This window comes from Calliopsis andreniformis, unplaced genomic scaffold (genome assembly GCF_051401765.1).
Source record: "Calliopsis andreniformis isolate RMS-2024a unplaced genomic scaffold, iyCalAndr_principal scaffold0154, whole genome shotgun sequence".
NCBI classification, from domain to species: domain Eukaryota; kingdom Metazoa; phylum Arthropoda; class Insecta; order Hymenoptera; family Andrenidae; genus Calliopsis; species Calliopsis andreniformis.
Window position 1 is genome coordinate 895,972 of NW_027480563.1, and position 21,889 is coordinate 917,860.

Below are 21,889 nucleotides of genomic sequence, written 5' to 3' on the forward strand. Positions count from 1 at the left end.
GGTCTGAGGATTGAGGATTGAGAATTGAGGATTGCGGATTGAGGATTGAAGATTGAGGATTGGGTATTGAGGATTGAAGAATGAGGATTGAGGATTGAGGATTGAGGATTGAGGAATGAAGATTGAGGATTGAGGATTGAGAATTGAGGATTGAAGATTGAGTATTGAGGATTGAATATTGAGGATTGAGGATTGAGGATCGAGTATTGAGTATTGAGGATTGAAGATTGAGTATTGAGGATTGAAGAATGAGGATTGAAGTTTGGGGACTGAGGATTGAGGATCGAGGATTGAGGATTGAAGGTTGACGATTGAGGATTGAGGATTGAGAATTGAGGATTGATGATTGAGGATTGAGGACTGAGGATTGAGGATTGAGAATTGAGGATTGAATATTGAGGACTGAGTGTTGAGGGTTGAGGATTGAGGATTGACGATTGAGGATGAGTGCTGAGGATTGAGGATTGAGGATTGAGGATTGAAGATTGAATATTGGTGGTTGAAGATTGAGGATTGAGGGTTGTGGATTGAGGACGAGGACTGAGGGTTGAGTATTGATGTTTGAAGTATGAGGATTGAGGATTCAGGATTGAGAATTGAGGATTCAGGATTGAGGACTGAAGATTGATTATTGAGGATTGAGGATTGAGGATTGAATATGGAGTATTGGGTATTGAGGATTGAAGGTTGAGTATTGAGGATTGAGTACCGAGGATTGACGATGAGGGCTGAGGGTTGAGGATTGAGGTTTGAGGACTGAGGACTGAGGATTGAGGATTGAGAATTGAGGATTGAGGATTGAGGATTGAAGATTGAGTATTGAGGATTGAGGATTGAGGATTGAGGATGAGGGCTGAGGGTTGAGGATTGAGGTTTGAGGACTGAGGACTGAGGATTGAAGATTGCGGATTTGGGACTGAGTGTTGAGGCTTGAGTGATGAGGACTGATGTTTGTGGATAGACATTTGAAGATGGCAGATTGAGTATTGCGTAATGAAAACTCTGAACTGAGGATTTTCTATTGAGGATTGAGTATTGAAGATTGTGTATTAAGGACTGAGGACTGAGGATTGAGGATTGAGAATTGACGATTGAGGATTGAGGCTTGAGGATCGAGAATTGAGGATTGAGGATTGATGATTGAGCATTGGGTATTGAGGATTGAAGAATGAGTGTTGAGGATTGAGGATTGAGGATTGAGGATTGAAGATTGAGTGCTGAGTATTGAAGACTGACTTTTGAGGGTTGAGTATTGATGTTTGAGGTCTGAGGATCGAGCATTGAGGATTGAGGATTGAAGGTTGAGGATTGGGTATTGTGGATTGAAGAATGAGGATTGAGAATTGAGGATTGAGGACTGAGGATTGAAGATTGAGTATTGAGGAATGAAGAATGAGGATGGAGGATTGAGGACTGGGGATTGAGGGTTGAGGATTGAGGATTGAGTATTGAGGATTGAGAATTGAGGATTGAGGATTGAAGATTGACTATAGAGGATTGAAGATTGAGGATTGAGGTTTGGGGACTGAGGATTGAGTATTGAGAATTGAGGATTGAAGATTGACGATTGAGGATTGAGGATTGAGAATTGTGGATTGATGATTGAGGATTGAGGATTGAGGGTTGAGTATTGAAGATTGAGTATTGAGGATTGAAGATTGAGGGTTGATGATAGAGGATTCGGTACTGAGGACTGAAGAATGAGGATTGAGTGTTGAGGATTGAGGATTGAGGAATGAAGATTGAGGATTGAGGATTGAGGATTGAGGATTGAGGATTGAGTATTGAAGATTGTGTATTGAGGACTGAGGACTGAGGATTGAGGATTGAGGATTGACGATTGAGGATTGAGGATTGAGGATCGAGAATTGAGGATTGAGGATTGAGGATTGAAGATTGTGGATTGGTTATTGAGGATTGAAGATTGAGTATTGAGTATTGAGGATAGAGGATTGAGGATTGAAGATTGAGTATTGAGGATTGAAGACTGACGATTGAGGATTGAGAATTGAGGATTGAGTATTGAGGATTGAGGATCGAAGTTTGAGTATTGAGGATTGAAGGTTGAGGATTGAGGATTGAGGATTGAGGATTGAGGATGAGGGCTGAGGGTTGAGGATTGAGGTTTGAGGACTGAGGACTGAGGATTGAAGATTGCGGATTTGGGACTGAGTGTTGAGGCTTGAGTGATGAGGACTGATGTTTGTGGATAGACATTTGAAGATGGCAGATTGAGTATTGCGTATTGAAAACTCTGAACTGAGGATTTTCTATTGAGGATTGAGTATTGAAGATTGTGTATTAAGGACTGAGGACTGAGGATTGAGGATTGAGAATTGACGATTGAGGATTGAGGCTTGAGGATCGAGAATTGAGGATTGAGGATTGATGATTGAGCATTGGGTATTGAGGATTGAAGAATGAGTGTTGAGGATTGAGGATTGAGGATTGAGGATTGAAGATTGAGTGCTGAGTATTGAAGACTGACTTTTGAGGGTTGAGTATTGATGTTTGAGGTCTGAGGATCGAGCATTGAGGATTGAGGATTGAAGGTTGAGGATTGGGTATTGTGGATTGAAGAATGAGGATTGAGAATTGAGGATTGAGGACTGAGGATTGAAGATTGAGTATCGAGGAATGAAGATTGAGGATGGAGGATTGAGGACTGGGGATTGAGGGTTGAGGATTGAGGATTGAGTATTGAGGATTGAGAATTGAGGATTGAGGATTGAAGATTGACTATAGAGAATTGAAGATTGAGGATTGAGGATAGAGGATTGAGGATTGACGATGAGGGCTGAGGGTTGAGGATTGAGGTTTGAGGACTGAGGTCTGAGGATTGAGGATTGAGAATTGAGGATTGAGGATTGAGGATTGAAGATTGAGGATGGGGTATTGAGGATTGAAGAATGAGGATTGAGGATTGAGGATTGAGGATTGAGGATTGAGGAATGAAGATTGAGGATTGAGGATTGAGAATTGAGGATTGAAGATTGAGTATTGAGGATTGAATATTGAGGATTGAGGATTGAGGATCGAGTATTGAGGACTGAGGATTGAAGATTGAGTATTGAGGATTGAAGATTGAGGATTGAGGTTTGGGGACTGAGGATTGAGGATTGAGGATTGAGGATTGAAGATTGACGATTGAGGATTGAGGACTGAGAATTGAGTATTGATGATTGAGGATTGAGGATTGAGGATTGAGGATTGAGAATTGAGGATTGAGGATTGAGGATTGAAGATTGAGGATGAGGTCTGAGGGTTGAGGATTGAGGTTTGAGGACTGAGGATTGAGGATTGAGGATTGAGGATTGAAGATTGAGTATTCAGGATTGGAGATTGACGATTGAGGATTGAGGATTGAGGATCGAGGATTGAGGATTGAGGATTGAAGATTGAGGATTGGGGACTGAGTGTTGCGGGTTGAGTGTTGAGAATTGATGTTTGTGGATAGAGATTTGAAGATTGCAGGTTGAGTATTGAGTATTGAAAGCTGTGAATTGATGATATTCTATTGAGGATTGGGGATTGACAACTGATTGTTGAGGACTGATGGCTGAAGATTGAGGATTCAGGATTGAGGATTCAGGATTGAGGTTTGAGGATTGAGGATTGAGGATTGAGGATTGAGGATTGAAGATTGAGTATTGAGGGTTGACGATTGACGATTGAGGATTGAGGATTGAGGATTGAGGATTGAGGATTGAATATTGAGGACTGAGTGTTGAGGGTTGAGTGATGAGAATTTATGTTTGTGGATAGAGGTTTGAAGATTGCAGATTGAGTATTGAGTATTGAAAACTGTGAATTGAGGATATTCTATTGAGGATTGAGGATTGACAACTGACTTTTGAGGACTGAGGGCTGAAAATTGAGGATTCAGGATTGAGGATTCAGAATTGAGGTTTGAGGACTGAGGATTGAGGATTGTAGATTGAGTATTGTGGATTGAAGATTGAGGATTGAGGATTGAGAATTGAGGATTGAGGATGAGTGCTGAGGGTTGAGGATTGAGGTTTGAGGGCTGAGGACTGAGGATTGAGGATTGAGAATTGAGGATTGAGGATTGAGGATTGAAGATTGAGGATTAGGTATTGAGGTTTGAAGAATGAGGATTGAGGATTGAGAGTTGATGATTGAGGATTGAAGATTGAGTATTGAGGATTGAAGACTGACGATTGAGGATTGAGGAATGAGGATTGAGTATTGAGGATTGAGGATTGAAGATTGAGTATTGAGGATTGATGGTTGAGTATTCAGGATTGGAGATTGACGATTGAGGATTGTGGATTGAGGATCGAGGATTGAGGATTGTGTATTGGGGATTGAGGATTGAGGATTGAGGATCGAAGACTGAGTATTGAGGATTGAAGATTGAGGATTGAGGATTGAGGATTGAGGATTGAGGGTTGAAGATTGAGGATTGGGGATTGAGGATTGACGATTGAGGATTGAGTATTGAGGATTGAGAATTGAGGATTGAAGATTGACGATTGAGGATTGAGGATTGAGAATTGTGGATTGATGATTGAGGATTGAGGATTGAGGGTTGAGTATTGAAGATTGAGTATTGAGGATTGAAGATTGAGGGTTGATGATAGAGGATTCGGTACTGAGGACTGAAGAATGAGGATTGAGTGTTGAGGATTGAGGATTGAGGAATGAAGATTGAGGATTGAGGATTGAGGATTGAGGATTGAGGATTGAGTATTGAAGATTGTGTATTGAGGACTGAGGACTGAGGATTGAGGATTGAGGATTGACGATTGAGGATTGAGGATTGAGGATCGAGAATTGAGGATTGAGGATTGAGGATTGAAGATTGTGGATTGGTTATTGAGGATTGAAGATTGAGTATTGAGTATTGAGGATAGAGGATTGAGGATTGAAGATTGAGTATTGAGGATTGAAGACTGACGATTGAGGATTGAGAATTGAGGATTGAGGATCGAAGTTTGAGTATTGAGGATTGAAGGTTGAGGATTGAGGATTGAGGATTGAGGATTGAGGATGAGGGCTGAGGGTTGAGGATTGAGGTTTGAGGACTGAGGACTGAGGATTGAAGATTGCGGATTTGGGACTGAGTGTTGAGGCTTGAGTGATGAGGACTGATGTTTGTGGATAGACATTTGAAGATGGCAGATTGAGTATTGCGTAATGAAAACTCTGAACTGAGGATTTTCTATTGAGGATTGGGTATTGTGGATTGAAGAATGAGGATTGAGGACTGAGGACTGAGGATTGAGGATTGAGAATTGACGATTGAGGATTGAGGCTTGAGGATCGAGAATTGAGGATTGAGGATTGATGATTGAGCATTGGGTATTGAGGATTGAAGAATGAGTGTTGAGGATTGAGGATTGAGGATTGAGGATTGAAGATTGAGTGTTGAGGATTGAAGACTGACTTTTGAGGGTTGAGTATTGATGTTTGAGGTCTGAGGATCGAGCATTGAGGATTGTGAATTGAGGATTGAGGATTGAGGATTGAAGGTTGAGGATTGGGTATTGTGGATTGAAGAATGAGGATTGAGAATTGAGGATTGAGGACTGAGGATTGAAGATTGAGTATTGAGGAATGAAGATTGAGGATGGAGGATTGAGGACTGGGGATTGAGGGTTGAGGATTGAGGATTGAGTATTGAGGATTGAGAATTGAGGATTGAGGATTGAAGATTGACTATAGAGGATTGAAGATTGAGGATTGAGGATAGAGGATTGAGGATTGACGATGAGGGCTGAGGGTTGAGGATTGAGGTTTGAGGACTGAGGTCTGAGGATTGAGGATTGAGAATTGAGGATTGAGGATTGAGGATTGAAGATTGAGGATGGGGTATTGAGGATTGAAGAATGAGGATTGAGGATTGAGGATTGAGGATTGAGGATTGAGGAATGAAGATTGAGGATTGAGGATTGAGAATTGAGGATTGAAGATTGAGTATTGAGGATTGAATATTGAGGATTGAGGATTGAGGATCGAGTATTGAGGACTGAGGATTGAAGATTGAGTATTGAGGATTGAAGATTGAGGATTGAGGTTTGGGGACTGAGGATTGAGGATTGAGGATTGAGGATTGAAGATTGACGATTGAGGATTGAGGACTGAGAATTGAGTATTGATGATTGAGGATTGAGGATTGAGGATTGAGGATTGAGAATTGAGGATTGAGGATTGAGGATCGAGGATTGAGGATTGAGGATTGAAGATTGAGGATTGGTTACTGAGTGTTGCGGGTTGAGTGTTGAGAATTGATGTTTGTGGATAGAGATTTGAAGATTGCAGGTTGAGTATTGAGTATTGAAAGCTGTGAATTGATGATATTCTATTGAGGATTGAGGATTGACAACTGATTGTTGAGGACTGATGGCTGAAGATTGAGGATTCAGGATTGAGGATTCAGGATTGAGGTTTGAGGATTGAGGATTGAGGATTGAGGATTGAGGATTGAAGATTGAGTATTGAGGGTTGACGGTTGACGATTGAGGATTGAGGATTGAGGATTGAGGATTGAGGATTGAATATTGAGGACTGAGTGTTGAGGGTTGAGTGATGAGAATTTATGTTTGTGGATAGAGGTTTGAAGATTGCAGATTGAGTATTGAGTATTGAAAACTGTGAATTGAGGATATTCTATTGAGGATTGAGGATTGACAACTGACTGTTGAGGACTGAGGGCTGAAAATTGAGGATTCAGGATTGAGGATTCAGAATTGAGGTTTGAGGACTGAGGATTGAGGATTGTAGATTGAGTATTGTGGATTGAAGATTGAGGATTGAGGATTGAGAATTGAGGATTGAGGATGAGTGCTGAGGGTTGAGGATTGAGGTTTGAGGGCTGAGGACTGAGGATTGAGGATTGAGAATTGAGGATTGAGGATTGAGGATTGAAGATTGAGGATTAGGTATTGAGGTTTGAAGAATGAGGATTGAGGATTGAGAATTGATGATTGAGGATTGAAGATTGAGTATTGAGGATTGAAGACTGACGATTGAGGATTGAGGAATGAGGATTGAGTATTGAGGATTGAGGATTGAAGATTGAGTATTGAGGATTGATGGTTGGGTATTCAGGATTGGAGATTGACGATTGAGGATTGTGGATTGAGGATCGAGGATTGAGGATTGAGTATTGGGGATTGAGGATTGAGGATTGAGGATCGAAGACTGAGTATTGAGGATTGAAGATTGAGGATTGAGGATTGAGGATTGAGGATTGAGGGTTGAAGATTGAGGATTGGGGATTGAGGATTGACGATTGAGGATTGAGTATTGAGGATTGAGAATTGAGGATTGAGGATTGAAGACTGAGTATTGAGGATTGAAGATTAAGGATTGAGGATAGAGGATTGAGGATTGACGATGAGGGCTGAGGGTTGAAGATTGAGGTTTCAGGACTGAGGACTGAGGATCGAGGATTGAGAATTGGGGATTGAGGATTGAGGATTGAAGATTGAGGATTGCGTATTGAGGATTGAAGAATGAGGATTGAGGATTGAGGATTGAGGAATGAAGATTGAGGATTCAGGATTGAGAATTGAGTATTGAAGATTGAGTATTGAGGATTGAAGATTGAGGATTGAGGATTGAGTATTCAGTATTGAGGATTGAGGATTGAAGATTGAGTATTGAGGATTGAAGATTGAGGATTGAGGTTTGGGGTCTGAGGATTGAGGATTGAGGATTGAGGATTGAGGATTGACGATTGAGGATTGAGGATTGAGGATCGAGAATTGAGGATTGAGGATTGAGGATTGAAGATTGAGGATTGGTTATTGAGGATTGAAGATTGAGTATTGAGTATTGAGGATAGAGGATTGAGGATTGAAGATTGAGTATTGAGGATTGAAGACTGACGATTGAGGATTGAGAATTGAGGATTGAGTATTGAGGATTGAGGATTGAAGTTTGAGTATTGTGGATTGAAGGTTGAGGATTGAGGATTGAGGATTGAGGATTGAGGATGAGGGCTGAGGGTTGAGGATTGAGGTTTGAGGACTGAGGACTGAGGATTGAAGATTGCGGATTTGGGACTGAGTGTTGAGGCTTGAGTGATGACGACTGATGTTTGTGGATAGACATTTGAAGATGGCAGATTGAGTATTGCGTATTGAAAACTCTGAACTGAGGATTTTCTATTGAGGATTGAGTATTGAAGATTGTGTATTAAGGACTGAGGACTCAGGATTGAGGATTGAGAATTGACGATTGAGGATTGAGGATTGAGGATCGAGAATTGAGGATTGAGGATTGATGATTGAGCATTGGGTATTGAGGATTGAAGAATGAGTGTTGAGGATTGTGGATTGAGGATTGAGGATTGAAGATTGAGTGCTGAGTATTGAAGACTGACTTTTGAGGGTTGAGTATTGATGTTTGAGGTCTGAGGATCGAGCATTGAGGATTGTGAATTGAGGATTGAGGATTGAGGATTGAAGGTTGAGGATTGGGTATTGTGGATTGAAGAATGAGGATTGAGAATTGAGGATTGAGGACAGAGGATTGAAGATTGAGTATTGAGGAATGAAGATTGAGGATGCAGGATTGAGGACTGGGGATTGAGGGTTGAGGATTGAGGATTGTGTATTGAGGATTGAGAATTGAGGATTGAGGATTGAAGATTGACTATAGAGGATTGAAGATTGAGGATTGAGGATAGAGGATTGAGGATTGACGATGAGGGCTGAGGGTTGAGGATTGAGGTTTCAGGACTGAGGACTGAGGATTGAGGATTGAGAATTGAGGATTGAGGATTGAGGATTGAAGATTGAGGATTGGGTATTGTGGATTGAAGAATGAGGATTGAGGATTGAGGATTGAGGATTGAGGAATGAAGATTGAGGATTGAGGATTGAGAATTGAGGATTGAAGATTGAGTATTGAGGATTGAATATTGAGGATTGAGGATTGAGGATCGAGTATTGAGGACTGAGGATTGAAGATTGAGTATTGAGGATTGAAGATTGAGGATTGAGGTTTGGGGACTGAGGATTGAGGATTGAGGATTGAGGATTGAAGATTGACGATTGAGGATTGAGGATTGAGAATTGAAGATTGATGATTGAGGATTGAGGATTGAGGATTGAGGATTGAGAATTGAGGTTTGAGGATTGAGGATTGAAGATTGAGGATGAGGTCTGAGGGTTGAGGATTGAGGATTCAGGATTGAGAATTGAGGATTCAGGAGTGAGAACTGAAGATTGAGTATTGAGGATTGAGGATTGAGGATTGAATATGGAGTATTGGGTATTGAGGATTGAAGGTTGAGTATTGAGGATTGAGGACTGAGGATTGATGATGAGGGCTGAGGGTTGAGGATTGAGGTTTGAGGACTGAGGATTGAGGATTGAGGATTGAGAATTGAGGATTGAGGATTGAGGATTGAAGATTGAGTATTGAGGATTGAAGATTGAGGATTGATGATAGAGGATTGAGGATCTAGGTTTGAAGATTGAGGATTGGGGACTGAGTATTGAGGGTTGAGTGATGAGAATTGATGTTTGTGGATAGAGATCTGAAGATTCCAGATTGAGTAATGAGTATTGAAAACAGTGAATAGAGGATATTCTATTGAGGATTGGGGATTGACAACTGATTGTTGAGGACTGAGGGCTGAAGATTGAGGATTCAGGATTGAGGATTCAGGAGTGAGAATTGAGGATTGAGGATTCATGATTGAAGATTGAGGATTCGGTACTGAGGACTGAAGAATGAGGATTGAGTGTTGAGGATTGAGGATTGAGGATTGAGTATAGAAGATTGTGTATTGAGGACTGAGGACTGAGGATTGAGGATTGAGAATTGACGATTGAGGATTGAGGATTGAGGATCGAGAATTGAGGATTGAGGATTGAGGATTGAAGATTGAGGATTGGTTATTGAGGATTGAAGATTGAGTATTGAGTATTGAGGATAGAGGATTGAGGATAGAAGATTGAGTATTGAGGATTGAAGACTGACGATTGAGGATTGAGAATTGAGGATTGAGTATTGAGGATTGATGATTGAAGTTTGAGTATTGAGGATTGAAGGTTGAGGATTGAGGATTGAGGATTGAGGATTGAGGATTGAGTATTGAGGATTGAGGATTGAAGATTGAAGATTGAGGATTGAAGATTGAGGATTGAGGTTTGGGGACTGAGGATTGAGGATTGAGTATTGAGGATTGAAGATTGACGATTGAGGATTGAGGATTGAGAATTGAGGATTGATGATTGAGGATTGAGTATTGAGGGTTGAGTATTGAAGATTGAGTATTGAGGATTGAATATTGAGGGTTGATGATAGAGGATTGAGGATTTAGGTTTGATGATTGATGATTGGGGACTGAGTATTGAGGGTTGAGTGATGAGAATTGATGTTTGTGGATAGAGATCTGAAGATTCCAGATTGAGTAATGAGTATTGAAAACAGTGAATTGAGGATATCCTATTGAGGATTGGGGATTGACAACTGATTGTTGAGGACTGAGGGCTGAAGATTGAGGATTCAGGATTGAGGATTCAGGAGTGAGAATTGAGGATTGAGGATTCATGATTGAAGATTGAGGATTCGGTACTGAGGACTGAAGAATGAGGATTGAGTGTTGAGGATTGAGGATTGAGGAATGAAGATTGATGATCGAGGATTGAGGATTGAGGATTGAGGATTGAGTATAGAAGATTGTGTATTGAGGACTGAGGACTGAGGATTGAGGATTGAGAATTGACGATTGAGGATTGAGGATTGAGGATCGAGAATTGAGGATTGAGGATTGAGGATTGAAGATTGAGGATTGGTTATTGAGGATTGAAGATTGTGTATTGAGGACTGAGGACTGAGGATTGAGGATTGAGAATTGACGATTGAGGATTGAGGATTGAGGATCGAGAAATGAGGATTCAGGATTGAGGATTCAGGATTGAGAATTGAGTATTGAGGATTCAGGATTGAAGATTGAGGATTCGGTACTGAGGACTGAAGAATGAGGATTGAGTGTTGAGGATTGAGGATTGAGGATTGAGGACTGAGGATTGAAGATTGAGTATTGAGGAATGAAGATTGAGGATTGAGGATTGAGGATTGGGGATTGAGGGCTGAGGATTGAGGATTGAGTATTGAGGTTTGAGAATTGAGGGTCGAGGATTGAAGATTGAGTATAGAGGATTGAAGATTGAGGATTGAGGATAGAGGATTGAGGATTGACGATGAGGGCTGAGGGTTGAGGATTGAGGTTTGAGGACTGAGGTCTGAGGATTGAGGATTGAGAATTGAGGATTGAGGATTGAGGATTGAAGATTGAGGATTGGGTATTGAGGATTGAAGAATGAGGATTGAGGATTGAGGATTGAGGATTGAGGAATGAAGATTGAGGATTGAGGATTGAGAATTGAGGATTGAAGATTGAGTATTGAGGATTGAATATTGAGGATTGAGGATTGAGGATCGAGTATTGAGTATTGAGGATTGGAGATTGAGTATTGAGGATTGAAGAATGAGGATTGAAGTTTGGGGACTGAGGATTGAGGATCGAGGATTGAGGACTGAGGATTGAGGATTGAGAATTGAGGATTGAATATTGAGGACTGAGTGTTGAGGGTTGAGGATTGAGGATTGACGATTGAGGATGAGTGCTGAGGATTGAGGATTGAGGATTGAGGATTGAAGATTGAATATTGGTGGTTGAAGATTGAGGATTGAGGGTTGTGGATTGAGGACGAGGACTGAGGGTTGAGTATTGATGTTTGAAGTATGAGGATTGAGGATTCAGGATTGAGAATTGAGGATTCAGGATTGAGGGCTGAAGATTGAGTATTGAGGATTGAGGATTGAGGATTGAATATGGAGTATTGGGTATTGAGGATTGAAGGTTGAGTATTGAGGATTGAGTACCGAGGATTGACGATGAGGGCTGAGGGTTGAGGATTGAGGTTTGAGGACTGAGGACTGAGGATTGAGGATTGAGAATTGAGGATTGAGGATTGAGGATTGAAGATTGAGTATTGGGTATTGAGGATTGTAGGATGAGGATTGAAGATTGAGTATTGAGGATTGAAGATTGAGGATTATGGACTGAGTGTTGAGGATTGAGGCTTCAATATTGAGGATTGGGGACTGAGTGTTGAGGGTTGAGTGTTGAGAATTGATGTTTGTGGATAGAGATTTGAAGATTGCAGGCTGAGTATTGAGTATTGAAGGCTGTGAATTGATGATATTCTATTGAGGATTGAGGATTGACAACTGATTGTTGAGGACTGATGGCTGAAGATTGAGGATTCAGGATTGAGGATTCAGGATTGAGGTTTGAGGATTGAGGATTGAGGATTGAGGATTTAGGATTGAAGATTGAGTATTGAGCGTTGACGATTGACGATTGAGGATTGAGGATTGAGGATTGAGGATTGAGGATTGAATATTGAGGACTGAGTGTTGAGGTTTGAGTGATGAGAATTGATGTTTGTGGATAGAGGTTTGAAGATTGCAGATTGAGTATTGTGTATTGAAAACTGTGAATTGAGGATATTCTATTGAGGATTGAGGATTGACATCTGATTGTTGACGACTGAGGGCTGAAGATTGAGGATTCAGGATTGAGGATTCAGAATTGAGGTTTGAGGACTGAGGATTGAGGATTGTAGATTGAGTATTGTGGATTGAAGATTGAGGATTGAGAATTAAGGATTGAGGATTGAGGATTGAAGATTGAGGATTGGGTATTGAGGTTTGAAGAATGAGGATTGAGGATTGAGGATTGAGGATTGAGGATTGAAGATTGAGTATTGAGGATTGAAGACTGACGATTGAGGATTGAGAATTGAGGATTGAGTATTGAGGATTGAGGATTGAAGTTTGAGTATTGAGGATTGAAGGTTGAGGATTGAGGTTTGAGGGTAGAGGATTGAAGATTGAGTATTGAGGATTGAAGATTGAGTATTGAGGATTGAGTATTGAGAATTGATGATTGAGGATTGAGGATTTGGGACTGAGTATTGAGGGTTGAGTGATGAGAATTGATGTTTGTGGATAGAGATCTGAAGGTTGCAGATTGAGTAATGAGTATTGAAAACTGTGAATTGAGGATATTCTATTGAGGATTGGTGATTGACAACTGATTGTTGAGGACTGAGGGCTGAAGATTGAGGATTCAGGGTTGAGGATTCAGGATTGAGAATTGAGGATCGAGGGTTGAGGATTGAATATTGAGGATTCGGTACTGAGGATTGAAGAATGAGGATTGAGGATTGAGGATTGAGGATTGAGGATTGAGGATTGAGGATTGAGGATTGAGGATTGAAGATTGAGGATTGGGGACTGATTGTTGAGGGTTGAAGATTTAGTATTGAGGATTGAGGATTGAGGAATGAATATTGAGGATTGAGGATTGAGGATGAGGGCTGAGGGTTGAGGATTGAGGATTGAGGATTGAGGATTGAGGATTGAGGATTGAAGATTGAGGATTGGGGACTGATTGTTGAGGGTTGAAGATTTAGTATCGAGGATTGAGGATTGAGGAATGAATATTGAGGATTGGGGATTGAGGATGAGGGCTGAGGGTTGAGGATTGAGGTTTGACGACCGAGGACTGAGGATTGAGGATACAGAATTGAGGATTGAGGATTGAGGATTGATGATTGAGCATTGGGTACTGAGGATTGAAGAATGAGGATTGAGGATTGAGGATTGAGGATTGAGGATTGAAGATTGAAGATTGAGTATTGAGGATTGAAGACTGACTCTTGAGGGTTGAGTATTGATGTTTGAGGTCTGAGTATCGAGCATTGAGGATTGAGAATTGAGGATTGAGGTCTGAGGATCGCGGATTGAGGATTGAGGATTGAGAATTGAGGATTGAGGATTGAACATTGAGGATTGGGTATTGAGGACTGAAGGATGAGGATTGAGGATTGAGGATTGAGGATTGAGGAATGAAGATTGAGGATTAAGGATTAAGGATTGAGGATTGAGGATTGAGGATTGTGGATTGAAGGTAGAGTTTTGAGGATTGAAGATTGAGGATTGAGGATTGAGGATTGAGGATTGAGGATTGAAGATTGAGGATTGGGGACTGATTGTTGAGGGTTGAAGATTTAGTATTGAGGATTGAGGATTGAGGAATGAATATTGAGGATTGAGGATTGAGGATGAGGGCTGAGGGTTGAGGATTGAGGATTGAGGATTGAGGATCGAGGATTGAGGATTGAAGATTGAGGATTGGGGACTGATTGTTGAGGGTTGAAGATTTGGTATTGAGGATTGAGGATTGAGGAATGAATATTGAGGATTGGGGATTGAGGATGAGGGCTGAGGGTTGAGGATTGAGGTTTGACGACTGAGGACTGAGGATTGAGGATTGAGAATTGAGGATTGAGGATTGAGGATTGATGATTGAGCATTGGGTATTGAGGATTGAAAAATGAGGATTGAGGATTGAGGATTGAGGATTGAAGATTGAAGATTGAGTATTGAGGATTGAGGACTGACTATTGAGGGTTGAGTATTGATGTTTGAGGTCTGAGGATCGAGCATTGAGGATTGAGAATTGAGGATTGAGGATTGAGGATTGAAGGTTGAGTATTGGGTATTGATGATTGAAGAATGAGGATTGAGGATTGAGGATTGAGGATTGAGGATTGAGGATTGAGGATTGAGGATTGAAGATTGAATATTGATGATTGAAGATTGAGGATTGATGGTTGTGGATTGAGGACGAGGACTGAGGGTTGAGTATTGATGTTTGAAGTATGAGGATTGAGGATTCAGGATTGAGAATTGAGGATTCAGGATTGAGGACTGAAGATTGGGTATTGAGGATTGAGGATTGAGAATTGAATATTGAGTATTGGGTATTGAGGATTGAAGGTTGAGTATTGAGGATTGAGGACTGAGGGTTGAAGATTGAGGATTGGGGTTTGAGGATTGACGATTGAGGATTGAGTATTGAGGATTGAGAATTGAGGATTGAGGATTGAAGATTGAGTATTGAGGATTGAAGATTGAGGATTGAGGATAGAGGATTGAGGGTTGACAATGAGGGCTGAGGGTTGAGGATTGAGGTTTGAGGACTGAGGACTGAGGATTGAGGATTGAGGATTGCAGATTGAGTATTGAGGATTGAAGATTGAGGATTGAGCATTGAGGATTGAGGATTGAGGATTGAGGATTGAGGATTGAAGATTGAGTAATGAGGATTGAAGATTGAGGGTTGAGGATTGTGGATTGAGGATTGAAGATTGAGGATTGGGGATTGAGGATTGACGATTGAGAATTGAGTATTGAGGATTGAGAATTGAGGATTGAGGAATGAAGATTGAGTATTGAGGATTGAAGACTGACGATTGAGGATTGAGGATCGAGGATTGAGGATTGACGATTGAAGATTGAGTATTGAGGATTGAGGATTGAGGATTGAAGATTGAGTATAGAGGATTGAACATTGAGGATTGAGGATTCAGGATTGAGTATTGAGGATTGAGGACAGAAAATTGTATATTGGTGATAGAAAATTGAGGATTGGGGACTGAGTGTTGAGGATTGAGGCTTGAAGATTGAGGATTGGGGACTGAGTGTTGAGGGTTGAGTGATGAGAATTGATGCTTGTGGATAGAGATTTGAAGATTGCAGTTTGAGTATTGAGTATTGAAAGCTGTGAATTGATGATATTCTATTGAGGATTGAGGATTGACATCTGATTGCTGAGGACTGATGGCTGAAGATTGAGGATTCAGGATTGAGGTTTGAGGGCTGAGTATTGAGTATTGAGGATTGAGGATTGAAGATTGAGGATTGGGTATTGCGGATTGAAGATTGAGGGTCGAGGATTGAGGATTGAGGATTGAGGATTGAGGATTGAAGATTGAATATTGATGATGGAAGATTGGGTATAGAGGATTGAGGGTTGTGGATTGAGGGCGAGGACTGAGGGTTGAGTATTGATGTTTGAGGTCTCAGGATTGAGGATTGAGGATTGAGAATTGAGGATTGAGGACTGAGGATTGAAGATTGAGGATTGGGTATTGAGGATTGAAGAATGAGGATTGAGGATTGAGGATTGAAGAATGAGGATTGAGGATTGAGGATTGAGGACTGAGGATTGAAGATTGAGAATTGAGGATTGAAGATTGAGGATTGAGGATTGAGGATTGGGGATTGAGGATTGAGGATTGAGGATTGTGGATTGAAGATTGAGTATTGAGTATTGAAGATTGGGGATTGAGGATTGACGATTGAGTGTTGAAGATTGAGGATTGGGGACTGACTGTTGAGGGTTGAGTGATGAGAATTGATGTTTGTGGATAGAGATTTGAAGATTGCAGATTGAGTATTGCGTATTGAAAACTCTGAAATGAGGAAATTCTATTGAGGATTGAGGATTGACAACTGACTGTTGAGGACTGAGGGCCGAATATTGAGGATTCAGGATTGAGGATTCAGGATTGAGGTTTGAGGACTGAGGATTGAGGATTGAGGATTGAGGATTGAGGATTGAGGATTGAAGATTGAGGATTGGGTATTGAGGATTGAACATTGAGGATTGAGTGATGAGGATTGAGAATTGAGGATTGAGGTTTGAAGACTGAGGACTGAGGATTGAGGATTCAGAATTGAGGATTGAGGATTGAGGGTTGATGATGGAGCATTGGGTATTGAGGATTGAAGAATGCGGGTTGAGGATTGAGTATTGAGGATTGAGGATTGAGGATTGAGGATTGAGGATTGACGATGAGGGCTGAGGGCTGAGGTTTGAGGTTTGAGGACTGAGGTCTGAGGGTTGAGGATTGAGAATTGAGGATTGAGGATTGAGGACTGAGGATTGAGGATTGGGTATTGAGGATTGAAAAATGAGGATTGGGGATTGAGGATTGAGGATTGAGGAATGAAGATTGAGGACTGAGGATTGAGGATTGAGGATTGAACATTGAGTATTGAGGAATGGAGATTGAGGATTGAGGATTGAGGATTAAGGATTGAGGATTGAAGATTGAGGATTGGGGACTGACTGTTGAGGGTTGAGTGATGAGAATTGATGTTTGTGGATAGAGATTTGAAGATTGCAGATTGAGTATTGCGTATTGAAAACTCTGAAATGAGGAAATTCTATTGAGGATTGAGGATTTCCAACTGACTGTTCAGGACTGAGGGCCGAAGATTGAGGATTCAGGATTGAGGATTCAGGATTGAGGTTTGAGGACTGAGGATTGAGGATTGAGGATTGAGGATTGAGGATTGAGGATTGAAGATTGAGGATTGGGTATTGAGGATTGAACATTGGGGATTGAGTGATGAGGATTGAGAATTGAGGATTGAGGATTGAAGATTGAATATTGATGAATGAATATTGAGGATTGAGGATTGAGGGATGTCGATTGAGGACGAGGACTGAGGTTTGGGTATTTATGTTTGAAGTATGAGGATTGAGGATTCAGGACTGAGAATTGAGGATTGATGATTGAGGATTGAGGATTGAGGATTGCAGATTGAGTATTGAGGATTGAAGATTGAGGATTGAGCATTGAGGATTGAGGATTGAGGATTGAGGTTTGAGGACTGAAGATTGAGTAATGAGGATTGAAGATTGAGGATTGAGGATTGAGGATTGAGGATTGAGGATTGAGGATTGAGGATTGAAGATTGAGGATTTGGGATTGAGGATTGAACATTGAGTATTCAGGATTGAGGATTCAGAATTGAGGTTTGAGGACTGACGATTGAGGATTGAAGATTGAGTATTGAGGATTGAGTATTGAGGATTGAAGATTGAGGATTGAGGATTGAGGATGAGGTCTGAGTGTTGAGGATTGAGGTTTGAAGACTGAGTACTGAGGATTGAGGATTGAGAGTTGAGAATTGAGGATTGAGGATTGAGGATTGATGATTGAGCATTGGGTATTGAGGATTGAAGAATGAGGATTGAGGATAGAGGATTGAGGGCTGAGGATTGAAGATTGAGTATTGAGGAATGACGATTGAGGATTGAGGATTGATGATTTGGGATTGAGGATTGAGGATTGAGGATTGCAGATTGAGGATTGGGGATTGAGTACTGACGATTGAGAATTGAGTATTGAGGATTGAGAATTGAGGATTGAGGAATGAAGATTGAGTATTGAGGATTGAGGATTGAAGATTGAGGATTGGGGATTGAGGATTGAAGATTGAGTATTCAGGATTGAGGGTTCAGAGTTGAGGTTTGAGGACTGAGGATTGAGGATTGAAGGATGAGTATTGAGGATTGAGTATTGATGATTGAAGATTGAGGATTGAGGATTGAGGATGAGGTCTGAGGTTTGAGGATTGAGGTTTGAAGACTGAGGACTGAGGATTGAGGATTCAGAATTGAGGATTGAGGATTGAGGGTTGATGATGGAGCATTGGGTATTGAGGATTGAAGAATGCGGGTTGAGGATTGAGTATTGATGATTGAGGATTGAGGATTGAGGATTGAGGATTGAAGATTGAGTATTGAGGATTGAAGACTGTCGATTGAGGATTGAGGATTGAGGATTGAGGATTGAGGATTGAGGATTGAGGATTGAGGATTGAGGATTGAGAATTGAGGATTGAGGATTGAAGATTGTGTATTGACGATTGAATATCGAGGATTGAAGATTGAGGATTGAGGATTGACGATGAGGGCTGAGGGTTGAGGATTGAGGTTTGAGGACTGAGGACTGAGGATTGAGGATTGAGAATCGAGGATTGAGGATTGAGGATTGAAGATTGAGTATTGGGTATTGAGGATTGAAGAATGAGGATTGAGAATTGAGGATTGAGGATTGAGGAATGAAGATTGAGGACTGAGGATTGAGGATTGAGGATTGAACGTTGAGTATTGAGGAATGGAGATTGAGGATTGAGGATTGAGGATTAAGGATTGAGGATTGAAGATTGAGGATTGGGGACTGACTGTTGAGGGTTGAGTGATGAGAATTGATGTTTGTGGATAGAGATTTGAAGATTGCAGATTGAGTATTGCGTATTGAAAACCCTGAAATGAGGAAATTCTATTGAGGATTGAGGATTTCCAACTGACTGTTGAGGACTGAGGGCCGAAGATTGAGGATTCAGGATTGAGGTTTGAGGACTGAGGATTGAGGATTGAGGATTGAGGATTGAGGATTGAGGATTGAAGATTGAGGATTGGGTATTGAGGATTGAACATTGAGGATTGAGTGATGAGGATTGAGAATTGAGGATTGAGGATTGAAGATTGAATATTGATGAATGAATATTGAGGATTGAGGATTGAGGGATGTCGATTGAGGACGAGGACTGAGGTTTGGGTATTTATGTTTGAAGTATGAGGATTGAGGATTCAGGACTGAGAATTGAGGATTGAGGGTTGAAGATTGAGGATTCGGTATAGAGGATTGAAGAATGAGGATTGAGGATTGAGGATTGAGGATTGAGGATTGCAGATTGATTATTGAGGATTGAAGATTGAGGATTGAGCATTGAGGATTGAGGATTGAGGATTGAGGTTTGAGGACTGAAGATTGAGTAATGAGGATTGAAGATTGAGGATTGAGGATTGAGGATTGAGGATTGAGGATTGAAGATTGAGGATTTGGGATTGAGGATTGAACATTGAGTATTCAGGATTGAGGATTCAGAATTGAGGTTTGAGGACTGACGATTGAGGATTGAAGATTGAGTATTGAGGATTGAGTATTGAGGGTTGAAGATTGAGGATTGAGGATTGAGGATGAGGTCTGAGGGTTGAGGATTGAGGTTTGAAGACTGAGTACTGAGGATTGAGGATTGAGAGTTGAGAATTGAGGATTGAGGATTGAGGATTGATGATTGAGCATTGGGTATTGAGGATTGAAGAATGAGGATTGAGGATTGAGGATTGAGGGCTGAGGATTGAAGATTGAGTATTGAGGAATGAAGATTGAGGATTGAGGATTGATGATTGGGGATTGAGGATTGAGGATTGAGGATTGCAGATTGAGGATTGGGGATTGAGTACTGACGATTGAGAATTGAGTATTGAGGATTGAGAATTGAGGATTGAGGAATGAAGATTGAGTATTGAGGATTGAGGATTGAAGATTGAGGATTGGGGATTGAGGATTGAAGATTGAGTATTCAGGATTGAGGGTTCAGAGTTGAGGTTTGAGGACTGAGGATTGAGGATTGAAGGTTGAGTATTGAGGATTGAGTATTGAGGATTGAAGATTGAGGATTGAGGATTGAGGATGAGGTCTGAGGTTTGAGGATTGAGGTTTGAAGACTGAGGACTGAGGATTGAGGATTCAGAATTGAGGATTGAGGATTGAGGGTTGATGATGTAGCATTGGGTATTGAGGATTGAAGAATGCGGGTTGAGGATTGAGTATTGAGGATTGAGGATTGAGGATTGAGGATTGAGGATTGGGGAGTGAGTATTGAGGGTTGAGAGATGAGAATTGATGTTTGTGGATAGAGATTTGAAGATTGCAGGTTGAGTATTGAGTATTGAAATCTGTGAATTGATGATATTCTATTGAGGATTGAGGATTGACAACTGATTGTTGAGGACTGAGGGCTGAAGATTGAGGATTCAGTATTGAGGATTCAGGATTGAGAATTGAGGATTGAGGATTCAGGATTGAAGGTTGAGTATACGGTTCAGAGGATTGAAGAATGAGGATTGAGGATTGAGGATTGAGGACTGAGGAATGAAGATTGAGGATTGAGAATTGAGGATTGAGGATTGAAGATTGAGTATTGAGGATTGGAGATTGAGGATTGAGGATTGAGGATTGAGGATTGAGGGTTGAAGGTTGCGGATTTGGGACTGAGCGTTGAGGCTTGAGTGATGAGGATTGATGTTTGTGGATAGAGATTTGATAATTGCAGATTGAGTATTGCGTATTGAAAACTCTGAACTGGGGATATTCTATTGAGGATTGAGGATTGACAACTGATTGTTGAGGACTGAGGGCCGAAGATTGAGGATTCAGCATTGAGGATTCGGAATTGAGGTTTGAGGGCTGAGGATTGAGGATTGAAGATTGAGTATAGAGGATTGAAGAGTGAGGATTGAGGATTGAGGATTGGGTATTGAGAATTGAAGAATGAGGATTGAGGATTCAGGATTGAGGATTGAGGATTGAAGATTGAGTATTGAGGATTGAAGATTGAGGGTTGAGGATTGAGGGTTGAAGATTGAGGATTTGGGACTGAGGATTGAGGATTGAGGATCGAGGATTGAAGATTCAGGATTCAGGATTGAGGATGAGGGCTGAGGGTTGAGGATTGAGGTTTGAGGACTGAGGACTGACGATTGAGGATTGAGAATTGAGGATTGAGGATTGAGGATTAAAGATTGAGGATTGGGTATTGATGATTGAAGAATGAGGATTGAGGATTGAGGATTGAGGATTGAGGATTGAGGATTGAAGATTGAGTATTGAGGATTGAAGACTGTCGATTGAGGATTGAGGATTGAGGATTGAGGATTGAGGATTGAGGATTGAGGATTGAGGATTGAGAATTGAGGATTGAGGATTGAAGATTGAGTATTGACGATTGAATATCGAGGATTGAAGATTGAGGATTGAGGATTGACGATGAGGGCTGAGGGGTGAGGATTGAGGTTTGAGGACTGAGGACTGAGGATTGAGGATTGAGAATCGAGGATTGAGGATTGAGGATTGAAGATTGAGTATTGGGTATTGAGGATTGAAGAATGAGGATTGAAAATTGAGGATTGAGGATTGAGGAATGAAGATTGAGGACTGAGGATTGAGGATTGAGGATTGAACGTTGAGTATTGAGGAATGGAGATTGAGGATTGAGGATTGAGGATTAAGGATTGAGGATTGAAGATTGAGGATTGGGGACTGACTGTTGAGGGTTGAGTGATGAGAATTGATGTTTGTGGATAGAGATTTGAAGATTGCAGATTGAGTATTGCGTATTGAAA